The sequence below is a fragment of the Zalophus californianus genome, chromosome 3, assembly GCF_009762305.2.
Source record: "Zalophus californianus isolate mZalCal1 chromosome 3, mZalCal1.pri.v2, whole genome shotgun sequence".
In the NCBI taxonomy this organism is placed as follows: domain Eukaryota; kingdom Metazoa; phylum Chordata; class Mammalia; order Carnivora; family Otariidae; genus Zalophus; species Zalophus californianus.
In genome coordinates, this window is record NC_045597.1 from 34,851,359 (window position 1) to 34,861,035 (window position 9,677).

General features: G+C 36.5%; 1 pseudogene; it reads left to right on the top strand.

The window, feature by feature from the left end:
* The first annotated feature begins 3,269 nt into the window (after window positions 1-3,269).
* LOC113920987 lies at window positions 3,270-3,642 on the top strand (annotated as a pseudogene).
* Window positions 3,643-9,677: the final 6,035 nt, after the last annotated feature.

Genomic DNA, 9,677 nt, shown 5'->3' on the forward strand with positions numbered 1-9,677 from the left:
GTTCATGGACTGAAAAATTAAATATTATATATAAAATGTCCATGTTACCCAAATAAATTTACAAATTCAATGCAATCTTCCATCAAAACTGATGGCCTTTTTTTTACAGAACTAAAACAAAGAATCCTAAAACTTTTACGGAACCACAAAAGATCCTGAATATCCAAAGCAATCTTAGAAAAAACAAAATTGGAGTTATCACACTCCTAGATTTCAAACTATACTACAAAGCTATACTAATCATAACAGCATGGTATTAGCACAAAAACAGAAACAAGATCAATGGAATAAAATAGTAATTTCAGAAATAAACCCACATATATATGGTCAATTAATCTATGTAAAAGAGGTAGTATATAATGGGGGAAATATAGTCTTTTCAATAAACTGTTTTGGGAAAACTGGACAGCCACATGCAAAAGAATGAAACTGGACCTCCATCTTATACCATACACAAAAATAAATTCAAAATGGATTAGACTCAAATGAAAGTCCTGAAACCATACAACTCCTAGAGGAAAACACAGGCAGTAAGTTCTTTGACATTGGTCTTAGCAATAATTTTTTGGACCATTCTCCTCAAGCAAGGTCAACAAAAATTAAAATAAACAAGTGGAATTACATCAAACTAAAAGCTTTAGCACAGTAAAGGAAACCATCAACAAAACAGAAATGCAACCTACTGAATGTGAGAAGGTATTTGTAAATCATATATCTGAAAAAAGGTTAATATGCCAAACATATAAAGAATTTACACAACTTAATCTAAAAAAAAAAAAAAACCCACCAGATGAAAAAATGGGAAGGGAACTTGAGTACACATTTTTCCAAAGAAGATATACTGATGGCCAACAGACACATGAAAAGATGCTCAACATCACTAATCATCAGGAAAATGCAAATCAAACCACAATGAGATATCACCTCACACCTGTCAGATTGGCAATCATCAAAAAGACAAGAAATAACAATTGTTGGCAAGGATGTAGAGAAAAAGGAACTCTTGTACAGTGTTGGTGAGAATGTAAATTGGTGCAGCCATTACGAAAAACAGCAGGGAGATTCCTCAAAAAATTAAAAATAGAATTACCATATGATCCAGCAATTTCAACTTCTAGGTATTTATTCAAAGAAAACAACAACAACAACAAAAAAACAAATCAAAGAGATATATGCACCCCTATGTTCACTGCAGCATTATTTCCAGGAGCCAAGATATATGGAAGCATCCTAAGTACTCATCAATACATGAATGGATAAAGAATATGTAATTTATATACTGACTATTACTCAGCCATAAAAAAATGAGATTTTGCCATTTGCAACATGATAGGGTTATATTCCAGAGTCTGATTCACCTAGGTTTGGTCACTTCCTCAGTAAGAAGGAAAGCTGAGGTCTCACTGGCACATGTCCAGTGAGGGAGAAATAATTGCTCAAAAGATTAGGAAGTTCTTTCCTTCCTTGAAATTTTGCATGGTTGGTTACTAGTTTGCTAAAAACAAGAAATTAACAAAAGCCGATGGTAACCCAAATAAATTGTTCCTATTCTGAAAGATTCTTGAATCTTTTATTCTTTCCAAAACCACAGATACCAATTTTCTCATTTGGGATAATAAGGTATTATTGCACTCATTACTTTATTATAACAGGAAATAAAACAGCACATTTAAAGTTACAAACACAAGTCATCGATAAATAGCAAGCATTGAGTCGTCTTTCTGTAAAACAGTAAATGGTCAGAAAGATAGACAAGAAGGCGATCATGAAGATTCTAATATAGCATACTCATCATATCATTCTGCTATCTGTTCACTATCACTTTATTTTCTGCTGGAGGGAAAATGATGAGAACCTAGTGTGTTATAGACAACAGAAAAGAAACACATCATCGCGTTTACCTCCTCTACACCCTGCCATTGTCTTAAGAATAGAGGGGACAGTAAGTTCCAGTGGGGAACAAAATAATGTGTGTCACCATTCTTACAAAAGCAGAGTAATAGAATGAAATAGCAAGGACATAATCTATAAGGATCTGGGTGTTTTATAGAATTAAAAATTTGAGCCCAAAGAGATGAAATACCTGACTTGTCTTGTCACTGGGTGAATTAGTGATGGAATATGAAAAAGAACCAGGTCTCCGGATGTTTAGATTAATGTTCTTAACATCATTCCACACTCCCTATAAATATTAAGAATAAAAATGCATATGCATACTCAAACACATAAATATGTAATGTATAATTGTGCATTGACACTATATATTAATATACAGTTGATTGATGAAATACATATGTGTATATGTTAATATGTAAAATAATACACATATGGTGGAACCCGATACGTGTGGGATATGAAAGAAATCCAATGGAAAAACTTTAGAAACACAAACTTTTTTTTTTCTCAGCTTTATCAATACTGACTTGAGATCGCTTTGGAAAAGAATTAGCCATCGTTTTTCCATCTTGTAGATCAACCTCTAGCTTTTGCAGCTTGGGCAGGATGGAACCAAAAGTCCAAGGTCTCCAGAACATATTATTTTTCTTAATCCACCATTCTGTCCACCACTCTATGAAGTTTACTCTTTTTTTCTTTTGCTTCACTACAAGTCAGAAATCGTAAGAAGCCTTTCTCTGACATTCTTTTTCTACCAACAGGATTTGATCTCCTCCTTTGCCCTCCAAAATACACCATATAGATTTGCATCTAAGTGTCCATTATACTATAGTGCCCTCATTCATTGTGTTAGGATAGGCTTCTCTTGGAACACTGGTGTTAAAAACACACGTATTTTATTTCTACCTCATGGGAAGTGAGCTATGAACATGGTGAGTCTTCAGGGCAGCTCCTTCCACATGATCACTCAGGGATTCAGACACCTTGGACCTATGGCCATCTCTCTCTTACACATGGCTTTCATGATAAAAGAGTGTTGGAGATTTGCACAGGAACTTTCATATGCTTTAGTATGAGAGTGTCAAACAAAATTTTCTTTCACAAATTATTAGGTAAAACAAGACACACAATTCTACCTAAATACAAGGGCAGACGGTATTGTACAGAAGCCCATGGCTATTCGTTGCCACATTGATTTTTACTTCTGTCATCTCTCCACTAGTTACAAGAGGGCAGGAACTATATCCAGCATATCCTTGACTCTCACAAATGTCACCCAAGGACTCTGCCCTTCAAGACCAATAGAATATTGGACCCAGTCTCGAGGGGCGGGAGAATCACACTCTGGCTACAGGCGCTGCACGTGGGAGACCATGTCCTGGGGCAGCAGCTGCACCCAGACCCCAAGCCAGTCCATCCCCACACTCGCTGGGGGGTCCTTGATCACTGCAGCATGCAGCTCTTGCGGGGGGACTATAGTACCCCCCTCCCCCGCGGGGGGACGCTCCTCAGCACCAGGCCGGGAGGTACGAGGATCATCTACTACACGAAGTTCCTGAGGGAGTGTCAGAACTCGCCTGTGACCAAAACACCTCTGCGGGACCTGCCCACCATTCCCAGGGTCACCAACCCTCCCATTGATGAACCCCCCTCCCCCCCCCAGAAACCAGCCAGAACCACCTGTGCAACAGCCCAGAAGATAAGCCAGCAGGTGGTGAAGAATCACACTTGGCGATAGATATTTAAAGGACCAGCCACAGAATGGAAAAATACCTCTGGACCGGTCTGGCCCTTCTTGGGAGAAAAGTCACAACAGCCAGGCTTTGTGCAAGTTATAATCCTGGGCAGGCGGTGAGCGTGGGGTCAGCCATCCTGGCCGTCTGCTCCCTCACTCGGGGCCCCTGATCCCCCTTCCTCTTCGTGAACACCAGAAGATACCTCCATGTGTCTCCATTCAAGCAGGAGCTGTCACCCTAAGGGGAGTGACTCTCACCCGCACACCTTGCAGCCCAGGGCCAGGAATTGGACGCCCAGGAGCCCTTCTGAGTGATTGTCCGGGTCTCCCAGTCCCATCCTCTGGGGGCGCACCCACTCCTTCTGTAGCTTGGGGTGCTGGGAAAACTCTCCTCCCCTCCTTCCCCAAGAGAGAGAAAAAAAAGCCATCTTTGCTCTAGGACTAGGAGTTGGCCCCTGTCTGAACTCTTGAAAAAAAACAAGAACAAAAACACACAACTATATCTATAGATGCATAGATGTATCTAGGCTGGAAGTCTGAGCAAATTCGCCTGCAGCTGTGAGCACCCCCTGTGCTTGTGACATCATACCCTGCATTGTAGCAAGGAAATAGTGAATGCCATTTAACCTAAGGAGTTATTTAAATGTTTAAATGTTCAATGTTTAATTAGCAGAGTTTAAATTGGAGATGTTCTCTACGGTGGCATAAGGTCTTACAAAAAATTTTCATGTTATGACTATGAGGGTACAGATCCAGGGCTGAACTAAAAATACATCTAGGTTCATATACCTGCATAGCCTATATCATTTTTAATGTAAGTACTGTGATATTATGTCTATTTCAATTTCATGTAACTATAGGTTTGCCATTTAGAGGTATAATTATCCTGAGAATTTTTGCACGCAGTAGGTTATATCTAATTTTGTATTCTTCTTTAAATGTGCTATATCTTTAAGAACAGGAAAACCTTAATGTTATAGTAACATGATTGTTTTAGCCACTGATAAGGGAATTCCCCATCTGATAACGGTGAACATATTATCGTATATACCAAACCCATTCTTTAATTCAATAGTTCTCAAACTGTGTTTTTTTTTCGACCAGCAGCATTAGCAACACCGGAGAACTTGCTGGAAAGGAAAATTCTTAGATGCATCCCAGACCCACCAAATTAGAAACTCTTTGGTGGGGTGCAGCAATCTGTTATACTAAGATCCTTAAAGAGCTCTTAGAGGGGAGCAAAAGCTGTTTCTCCAGCACTCCACACCTGCATTTCAATAATGCAGGGAGAGCCTGCCCTTCTGTGTCAGTCTCTTCTGCATGCGCCCCCCAAGCCCCCCACCCCCCGCCCTGTCCCTTGTCTTTCTGGAACTTAATTCATTGACAGCCACACCAAAACCTCACCCAGTGTGGACCTAATACAGCGTTGAGGCTTCTGTAGTAGTTGCCTGTCTGAGTTCTAGAACCTCATCCTTTTAGTAACAAGTCTTTTTGTTTTCTATAATTTGTTCCAGTATAGTTAACTTCAGGAAACTTTTTTTTCTTTTTAACTAGAAAGAGGAAAATAGATATTCCTAGGGAACAGTTCCTAAAAACAAAAACATGGCTTATCTGTTATTTATATTTTAGTATTCCATTTATTAAGTACTTACTAAACATCCCATATGCATCTAGCACAATGATATGTGTCAAGAGTAAAAGAATGTTTTCGGGATGCCTGGGTGGCTCAGTGGTTAAGTGTCTGCCTTTGGCTCAGGTCATGATCCCGAGGTCCTAGGATGGAGGCCCTCCATCGGGCTCCCTGCTCAGTGGGAAGCCTGCTTCTCCCTCTCCCCCTCCCCCTGCTTGTGCTCTCTCTCTCTCTCTGTCTGTCAAATAAATATAATCTTAAAAAAAGAGTAATAGAACATTTTCAATATATATTTAATATTTTTTATCTTACTCTTATGACGGATATCAAGGTTATACAATGCTGCCAATCTTACACAATTCTTACTAAGACAGTTCCAAGACTGTGTAATAATGTGGATTCTTTTATAAAATTCACCCAGCGTGTTACTGTTACTTTGACAAATTTGAATGAGTTTCAAAAATTGGCAACATTTTCATATTTATTATCAAATCATTAATTTCTAGAATTATTTTAATAATACATTATTATATTCAATTATCTCTTAGATTAAGCATATTTTTATTTATTTCTATCTTCTTATTGGCCATCAGTATTGCTACAGTTCTTTATATAATAATTTTGACATAAGTGAAGATATTATTTGAACAACCATACTTATTATCACATCATTTATGCTCATCTGTTTTACAAATATTTCCTCCATTAGCTTAAAAATGTTTGCCAGAGTCTTGTAAGGCCACTAAATCTGGACATATATATTTAAAATGAGATTATTCTGCAGATGGGTTTTGCTAGTTATTGTTAAATCAAGTAATCATGACTCATTTACTTCAAAAATTGAAACAAAACAGTTTATAATTCATTATTTCACAAAGGTATGCCTATTTCATGACAACTATGCCTTTATTATTGGCATAATAGGAAAAAAAAGGCTCTTGCAGTGAAAAATGAGAAGAAATTAAGCTGGCAGTTTAGAATGGGGGATGACACTTAAAGTGAGCTCCGTGATTCATGTAGAATAATCTATCCTTCTAACATATTCAGCAGCTAATTATAATGCTCCTCTAAATCAATCTGTTTTATAACCATATTTTTTAAAAGACTACTCTTCAAAAGCTAAATATAGCTCTAGACTCTTCAAAATTAGAGTGTTTCCAGGAAAATGGTGACTTTAAAGAAGTGTTCTAGATGTCAAATTTGGACTGTTTAAGCAGAGAAGTGATAGTGCTTCGTGAGTCAAGAATTTATTTTACGATAAATTATATTTAGGGTTCTGAGCAAAATCTTAGCTACTTTTTTGAAGTTTGAAGACCTCATGGCCTTTTACTTGAGTGTTTGTTTACTGGTTAAACTAATAGTTATACACTTAACCGTGGTCCATTTCTGTGGTGAGGTGACAAATATTTCTCTTAAAAATACTTTTTCACCTGTATGATTTAGATCTATACTCAGCTTCTGCAAAAAGCAATTTCCCTTATTGGCCTGTGAAGGTAAAAGAAAGCAGAATAACTAGGATAAATTATTTGCAACATGTTGGCCTGCATTGTCTCTAAACACTCCACTCTTTTCTGATGTTGATGCTGTATAGTAATAAATATGGAAATTATAATCCTAGTATAATGTATCCTCAAACATAAATTATTACCCTACTTACATCTTATCCTGGTCCTTAAACATCACTTCCATGTTGGAAATAAATTAGCTGTCCATTTTCTTTAAACTGGCAATGAGAAAGGGAAGAGAACCCAAAGAAAATTTTATATGTATTCAAGAACCCACCCAATTAACATAGCAACATTCCACTAACCATTATAAATTGAGAATACTAAATTATGGCCCTGAAATACCTCTAAACTCCAACTCTATGTTTGGGTGTGCAGGATACAGCATCATTCACTATTCTGTGTTAAACCATGCATTCAGTTGTTTCCATTTATATTGCATCAAAGCAGTTGAAATCCAATTGAAAAGTTTCTTTAGACAGCCATTGTGTGGGAACATGATGTCAATATTAATAAAGGCTGAATTTCCCCTTGGCTCACTTCTTACAGATAAGCTTTTCAATAATACACTGCTTGCACCAAAGGTCTGATGGGACTGGGAATAGTAAAAAACACTAATAAAAGAATGTTGAATGTTTTTATATTAAATTTCCCCACAGGCAAACTGAAAAGCCTACTTAGAGAACGCCAATCAACATGGCACTTATTAAATGTAACAAGAGTCCTGTTACAACAGATCTTTAAAGCCCTAAAAATGAATAAGGAAATAGAGACAAAAGACAGTTGCAAATTCATTTTTAAATGTAAACCCTGGACATCTCACTTGATAGGCACGAAATTGACCCTGGCTTATTTGATCTTCAAAAACTGTCCATTTATGGGAGCTCACAACTTTTAAAATTCTTTTATCTAAAGAAAGTAGTGGACCCCTTTTACCTAAAATAAATTCTAGATATATGTGTGACTAAGCTGTCCAACAGAAATAAAAGACTTATACAAAAAATGGCACATTCTGCTTATTTTTTTAAACATAATAAAATAAATAACACACCAAGACAGTGACTAAAATAATTACTGGATAAATAGGAGTTAAAGAGGTATTTTTTTCTTTAATTAACTAATATGAACCTAGCAAGATATAGTGCAATGTAGAACAAAAATAAAGACTTGGGTTCTTAAAATACTGGCTCAACATAACAACATGGGGTTTGTCCTCAATCCACAGACTTACCAACCATCACTTTTATCTGAAGTTAAGCAATATCGAGGTGGCGACAAATATATTAAATCTGCCTGTCTTTGAGAACTTGAACCCCAAGCAGGGACAACTTGGGTTCGACAATAAAAAAATGCAATTGCTAACGCTAGTTATTTCTTAAGGAAAACAGGAGGTAGTCATCGAGACTTCAGGATAAAATGTCATGGCACAGGAGCAATTCTTTTTATTATGGATTTTATAAAACTGTTAAATACCATGTAGTTTTTCTTTCTTTGGAAAACACAGAACTTCTCACAAAGGAACTTCCCACAAAGTCAAATTAAATTTCCCAATGTCTAGGTGAATAAGATTTTTTTTTAACTTTTTAAGTGGGCGTTATCATAAGAAATTCCAAAAGGCAGGCCACCTGGGTGGCTCAGTCAGTTAAGCGGCTGCCTTCGGCTCAGGTCATGATCCCAGGGTGCTGGGAACAAGTCCCGCATCTGGCTCCTTGCTCAGCGGGGAGCCTGCTTCTCCCTCTGCCTGCAACTTCCCCTGCTCCTACTCTTGCTCACTCTTTTGGGCGCGCGTGTGCTCTCTCTCTCTCTTTCTCTCTACCAAATAAAAATAAATAAAATCTTTAAAAAAAAAAAGAAATTCCAAAAGGGCATAAGTGATATAAACTTCCTACAGTTTTTCAATTGAGCAAGATATTGATTATATACTATGTATTTGACAAACCATATACAAACTGTATTTGTATACATATATGTATACAAAACACATTCCTTTTAAAGGAAATTTAATAAATCTTTTAAAAGAACTTACCCAAGTTACTTAGCTTTCTCTATAAAATTAGCTAAAATTTGAGTTAAAACTTACAGAAGCTGATAAAAATCTTCTAATTTCAGTTTGTAGATTAAGAGGTAAAGCTACTTGCCTTTACTGCATGTCTGAGTAACTTGTCAGCATGACTTTCATTGAATTTTATACTATAATTGAAGTTTGTCAGAATGCAAAAACTAGTCAGGACACACAGTATTTTTATTTAGGGTGTTATGTATTTCCTTATTCTCATAGCCCATTTAAATCCTCATTGTGAAAAAGATTTCAAAAGAGAGGACTCAACTTTTGGGTACTTTTATAGCCATGGTAAATTCTAGATTTTTTCTTAATACTTTAATCAGAATATAACTTATCATTTTGAAATATAGTGAGGTTATTTTTTGACAAATATCTTACACTCACCCGTCTTTTACTTATTGGCACTGTTTTATGTTAGTTCACAGATTTATGCTGATTACTAATAAGAAGAATCTGTTGTGAAATAAAGCCTTATCTGGTCTTTTATTTGCATTTATAGGATTTAATTTTTGCTATGGATTGTGGAATTTATTACAACTAAGGTGTAGTTCTGTTAATTGTTTAAGTTCTTATAAGAAGAGGTTCGTATCTGGACCCTGTTTGTATCTTACCTGGTACCTATCACGGCAGCCTCCACACTGTAGGTGCTTAATTAGAGTGTATTCCTAGTAATAATAATAATGTGATTTTCTCCTAAGGAGCATGCTGACACATAGTTTATAAGTATCATGAACTGAATTTGTATACCATTTAGACTTTTAAATCATTTACATAAGATTACAACCCTAATGCTCCAGTTTTTAACTCTTCCATGTTTGTTACAACTATAGTAAGTTAAGTCTGGTTCAG